Here is a 6,000-nt window from a genome sequence, read left to right as displayed (position 1 = left end):
CAACTTGTGGGGTAGTTGCAATGTAAAAAAAAAGAGTTTCTCTTTTTCATTAGGTGGTGTAAGAATTAACGAAGACTATAAATACATTTTTAAGTCCTGGAAGGCTCACTCCGCTTCTTCCATCCACTTGAACCGATCATGCTTCTTTAGCAACTTGAAGAAAGGCATCCCTCGCTCGCCCATCCTGAAAATAAATCGACTCAGAGATGCAATGCATCTTGTTAAGTTTTGAACCTCCTTCAGTGTTCGAGGTGACCGCATCTGATCAAGAGCCTCAATTTTCCGTGGATTGGCCGCAATGCCTCAACTCTACACCAAGAAGATGAGAAGCTTACTGAACGGAATGTCGAACGTGCACTTGGCGGCATTGTTAGACTTGGAGGTACCAGCAAGACTTACAAGCTTGGAATCCTTGATCCCAACGGTGGCTTGATGCTTCTGACGCTTGGAATCCGTGCCTTTAGAAATGGTTGCCACTCAACTGAGGTGTTCGACTATGTCCAAGCTCTGCTTATCACATTTGACCATTGCACGTTGATCTCCCCTGACAATTATGACCCCTTTGAGACCCAGGATCTTGAGCATCTGGTATGAATAGTGCACCACTGCCATAAACTTGCCCAGCATTAGGCGACCAAGGATCATGTAATATGCCGTCTCAAAGTCCACGACATAGAATGTAAGCATCTCTGTACGAAAGTTGTCAGGCATGCCAAACGTGACTAGCAACTCGATCTGGCCCAGGGGCATGGTCGATAAGTTGGGGGTTATGCCATGAAAAGGCTTGAGTCCAGCCTTAAGCTTCGACCTTTGAACTAACATCTTGTCTAGGGTCTTGGCAAAGATGAGGTTAAGCGAACTACCCTCATCGATCAAAGTTCGGGAGACATTGATGTTGAGGATAGTCGGTTGGACCACAACTGGGTATCGACCAGGGTGTGAAACTGCAGCTGGATGATCAATTTGATTGAAGGTGATCCGAACCTCTAACCACTTGAGGTATCGAGTAGGCCGAGTCAGAACCAAATTGACATCTCGTTCGACCGTCTTGTACTACCTTTTAGATTCATCTCATTCCTCCAAAGATGTGTGCTAGAGTTTGGTCGACCTTGTGGAATTTGTGCTCGTCACCGTTAATGTTCTGCTTGGCCTGTTTGCTGTTATGCTCAGCAACAACGTCCTTGAGCTTTTCATCGACCATCTTTTTTATAATATGGCATTCATCAAAGTCGTGTTGGCTAGTCCGATGGATGAGACACCACTTCCCACCACCTCGACTCAGGCCTTTGTTGTCCCTAGTTTGCGTGACATGCTCCTGTTGACCGCAACTATAGTTGTATCTGGACCCTTGTTCTTGTCGTTGGGTTTGTTCTTCTTTCCCCTCATTATTCGAGGACTCAGATTTGTCCTTGCTAGATTGAAGATTTTTAGTGCGTACCTAGGCTTCGCTCGCTTTGCACACTTATCGGCCAACTCAAAGAGCTCTTTAACTATGTGAATCTTTCGAGTAACCATCTTCCCGAGCAAACCCATGTTCGGACGCCTTGCTTGAAGGCGATGATGACTAGCTCGTTGGATATATCTGGGATCGTATTATGCTTGTCTCTGAACCGGCAAATGAAATCTCAGAGTGATTCATCCTCACCCCAGTTCAACTGATGGAGGTCGTTCTTTGTTCCTGGTAGCTCAAATGTGCCTGGGAAGTTGGCTATTAATTGAGCCTTCAACTCAGCCCACGATCGGATCGAGTTAGGAGGTAGGTTCCATAACTAGGATCTGATAGGTCCATCGAGCGCGGCCAGTAGATAATTAGACATTACCTTGTTGTCACCGCCCGCTGCTCGAATAATCATGGTATAGATTTATAACCACTCGTTGGGGTTGATCTTCCGATCAAAATTCTGGATTGGGCTCGCCTTGAACTTCTCGGGCCACCGTATCAACCTAATCTCGCGTACAAAAGCTTTGCATCCTTCATCGAATTCTTCAGGAGGGGGTGAGGGAGGACTTTCACTTCGAGTAGGGGAGTCACGTCAACCATCTCATCTTGGAGATCTGCGATCGTAATGATGGCGGTTATCCTCACGGTGTTCCTCATGGTGGTTGTCTATCACTATACATAGATCATACCGATTGTGGGGAATGTGATTCCTCATGTCTCCCTGGTTCCTGCGCCTATGGATATGGCAATTACTGTTTGACCTGCAAAGCGATGCTCGCTCTCGATCACCTGAGCTTCCTGCCTAGGATCCCTCGACTTGGGGATACTCGTGTCTATGGCTCCTTGAGCTGGTACCTAGCCGGCTGGGGCGCCTAGAGTTGCTAGGATTGCTCACTTAAGCAGCTTGGATCTAGTCCGCGTCGGGTAGGGTCCTGACCTAGTTAACCATATGGGTCAAAGGATTCGCTAGATTCAACTCCGGAAGAGATCTCAGAATCGGATGAGCTCCCTAGACATTAGCATCCAGAGTGCTAAAAACATCATTGCCTAGACTTGGCTGTGATCGAGATGATGCTGGTCCACGGTTGCTATTCTAAGGGAGCTCGTCCCTCGATGTTTGAGCCGATGGCAGTGGAGGTGTGCCTACCGGAAGTCATCGTTGAAGACCAGGAGGTACCTGACCTCATGCGGTCCATCGATGGAGAGTTGTTTCAAGGACACGTAAGGCTCCAGCTGCAAATGTCTCTAGTAGCATATCGCTAGCAACGTTGGTACCATGAGAGGCAACTACCGTAGCTGGATCCTTGGGAATTTTTGTGCCATTGTTTATCACGACATTTGGACTACCGCTATTGGGTCAGCAAAGTGGAATATCAGCTCCCTTGGCCATGAACACGAATTGATCTATTCGACCGCTGTAGCTGGCGGCAGAGTCATCGTCACCACCCTCATCGTTGTTGGTGTCCATACACAGGAGAACATTGGGCTCCTTGGGATCCCACTCGAGACATCCCACCTCGCGGTATGCGTCCAATAGTCTGGACTCGATAATACTTGTGCAAATCAGTCCACCTTTATGTTCCTAGCGAAAGATCATAGTTCCGAATGTGATCTCTAATCTGGCTAGGGGCTATTTGAGGGTGATCGTTGTTGACCTGAAGTGGTCGTAGAAGTCGTCGTCGAAGAATTTGGTGTCGATGTGTACTCGAGACATAGTCGATGCTAAAAAATAGAAGACCCCTACCTGGCGTGCCAACTGTCGAGAATTAGTTCCTGACAATGTATCCAAAAAATAACAGGGTTACCTTCACAAATCAGAGATCGAACATGAAGCGAGGCACACCTGATGTATACAGGTTCGGGCCTCCGGCTGGTGTAATACCCTACGTCCTATGTGGATGATTATGTATATGTATTCACTCGAGTACAAATAATGTGGCTAACCTATTACAAGGTGTAGATCGGATCTAGTCTAACCTAGGGCTATAGTCACCGAGTTCCTTCAGTGTCAAGGTCCTGATGCTTTCCTTGAGTAGCCAGAAAAAGATAACCCCTGGGGAATCTGGGTCCCTGCCTTATATAGGGGTGATGTACCGCCTCGTATCTATCCGTAATTGATATGGAGTCCTTGTCGTCTAAGTAGATAAATCTGTTATGGATACTAGTCTGCTTAGGTTGGGTAAGCAATCGAGACCTTTCTAGTATATACTTTCTAGATATCGGGAATATCAGGTACCACAGATTCAGTTCCGTAATATCCGGAGTTGTCAAGTATGCACACGGCATACCCCGTCCATATATGGTATACTCCTTATGCGTGTATACCCATAGTTAGATATTGACAGATTACCTTCAACGTGTTCTTCTAAATATTACACTTAGCATTACATAAGGTAATAGGAACATAGGCATCTATTGACAAATGTCAAATTATGTCTCCTACTACTACGAGATCTACACCATATTTGGTGATTATCTTCAACGTGTTAGCTACATAATTTGAGGTCTACACTATGTAATTCAAGTCTTAACTTGACTTTACATATTTTGCATTATTATTATTACAATATTACTATGATGATTTTTTTATTTATCTATAGTAAAGTAATCAAATCTATGGTCAAATTCATATAGGATACAATAATCGGCAAAGAGTTCGATGAACTCGCGCTTGATGGTCACAATTATCCAACATGGGTAATGGATGTTAAGGTCAGTCTTGTGTCCCGCAGAATAGTAGCGGCACTCCAACCTCCCTATGAGGGAGATCCAACGCTACTAGATCAAGTAAAATATGAAGCTTTATACATAATAAGACATCATATCCATTCATATATCAAATCTGAGTATCTGATGGAGAGAATCCGAGCACTTTATGACTACCTCTCAAAATATAGATAGCAGAAGGTGGTCATTATGCCTAATGTAAGTTATGAATGGTCACACCTCTGACTCCAGGATTTCGAATCCATCAGAGATTACAACCATATTGTTCATAAAATATGTTCAAAATTATATTTTTTGCGAAAGGAACCTTCAGATGCGGAAAAAAGATAGAGAACAATTTATCTACTATGTTTTTCGGAAATAGGATCTTACAGCAACAATACCATATAAGATAATACCATGTTTATTCTGACTTAATTTATGTATTACTTCAGATTGAAAAGCATGATGAACTCCTTCTAAGGAATCATCATCAATGTCCAGTCAGCAACCGCTCCTTCACCTAAAGTACATGCTAATATTCAGAATAACAACAAGTTTGATAACCCTTTTTAGATGCCATCTAAAGAACTTCAATGGTAAACACAAATGCAACAAAAAGCAGAAGCCCTATGCACCGGATCAGGACAGAGGCATTCCTAAACCCAAACGTGACAATCTATTATTTGCCGAAAGTATGGATGCTATAAGCACATCATAAAGAACTGCCGCACCTCGAGATATTTAATTAATATGTATTTACAATCTGTGGGACATAACCGACATGCTCAAGTGCAAAGATTTGAAGCACACTTCAATCTTTAAACTGACTTCACCAAGGAGGCTAGTTGTTCACAACAAGTTTACAAGAACCAAGTAACAACGAGACTCTTCTACAACACCAGAAGATCCTATGAACATGAAAAATATGTTTGTCAAATTTGCTTTGCATGACATGTTTGGAGGTCTTAACTTGCCTCTCAATTCCTTATATATCATGTTATCTATGTCGATTAAATATTGTAATAATACTTATGATACTAAATAAAGTTTGTATGTATTCTATATATCTAATAAAGAATTTTATATTAAATTCTTCATTTCTATATATAGATTTTTACATGAATCAATCTGATAGAGGAGGAAATGTGACTTGTTGACAATTGCATCACAAACTCTATATTACAGCGAACCAAAAATATTTCCATACTCTTACTAAGAGATAAGAAATATTTTGACAATCACTGGACACGATGCTGATTGTTGTCTCTGGTTAGGCCATAATTACTCTCCCTATAGGTACTCAAGTCATAATCGATGATTCTCTATTGTATCATGATTCAATCTGTACCCTATTAAGTTATAGAGATATCCGTCAAAATGGTTTCCATATCAAGCCTTGTTATAACAACAAAAGAGAAATTTCTCCTCTTAATCAACAGATATGGCAAGCTTTCCTATACACTATCTAGATTGTACTACACATACATTAAACCCATATCACATATTACGTACAAAATAATTTTCTATCTTGATCAAATCAAGACTTGGCATGATTGCCTTGGTCACTCTACCTTAGAGATGATAAGAAAAAATATTAACAATTCTATTGGTCACTATATCAATTTCCAAAATCTTCATATTTGTATGCACCGTATATGTCATAAGGAATTTAATTTTAAGACTCTCTTACCTTAAAATTCATAATGTGCCACCAATTTTCTTGAACACATTTAAGAACATACACGCGACTCTATTCAGCAATTTTATAGACCATCTTGTTACTCATAATATTGATTGATGCATCTTAAACAATCTCATATATGTCCCTTATATATAAGGCATCACACTTT

The sequence above is a fragment of the Phragmites australis genome, chromosome 4 (genome assembly GCF_958298935.1).
Source record: "Phragmites australis chromosome 4, lpPhrAust1.1, whole genome shotgun sequence".
In the NCBI taxonomy this organism is placed as follows: Eukaryota; Viridiplantae; Streptophyta; class Magnoliopsida; order Poales; family Poaceae; genus Phragmites; species Phragmites australis.
Note: the sequence above shows the minus strand (reverse complement) of the source record.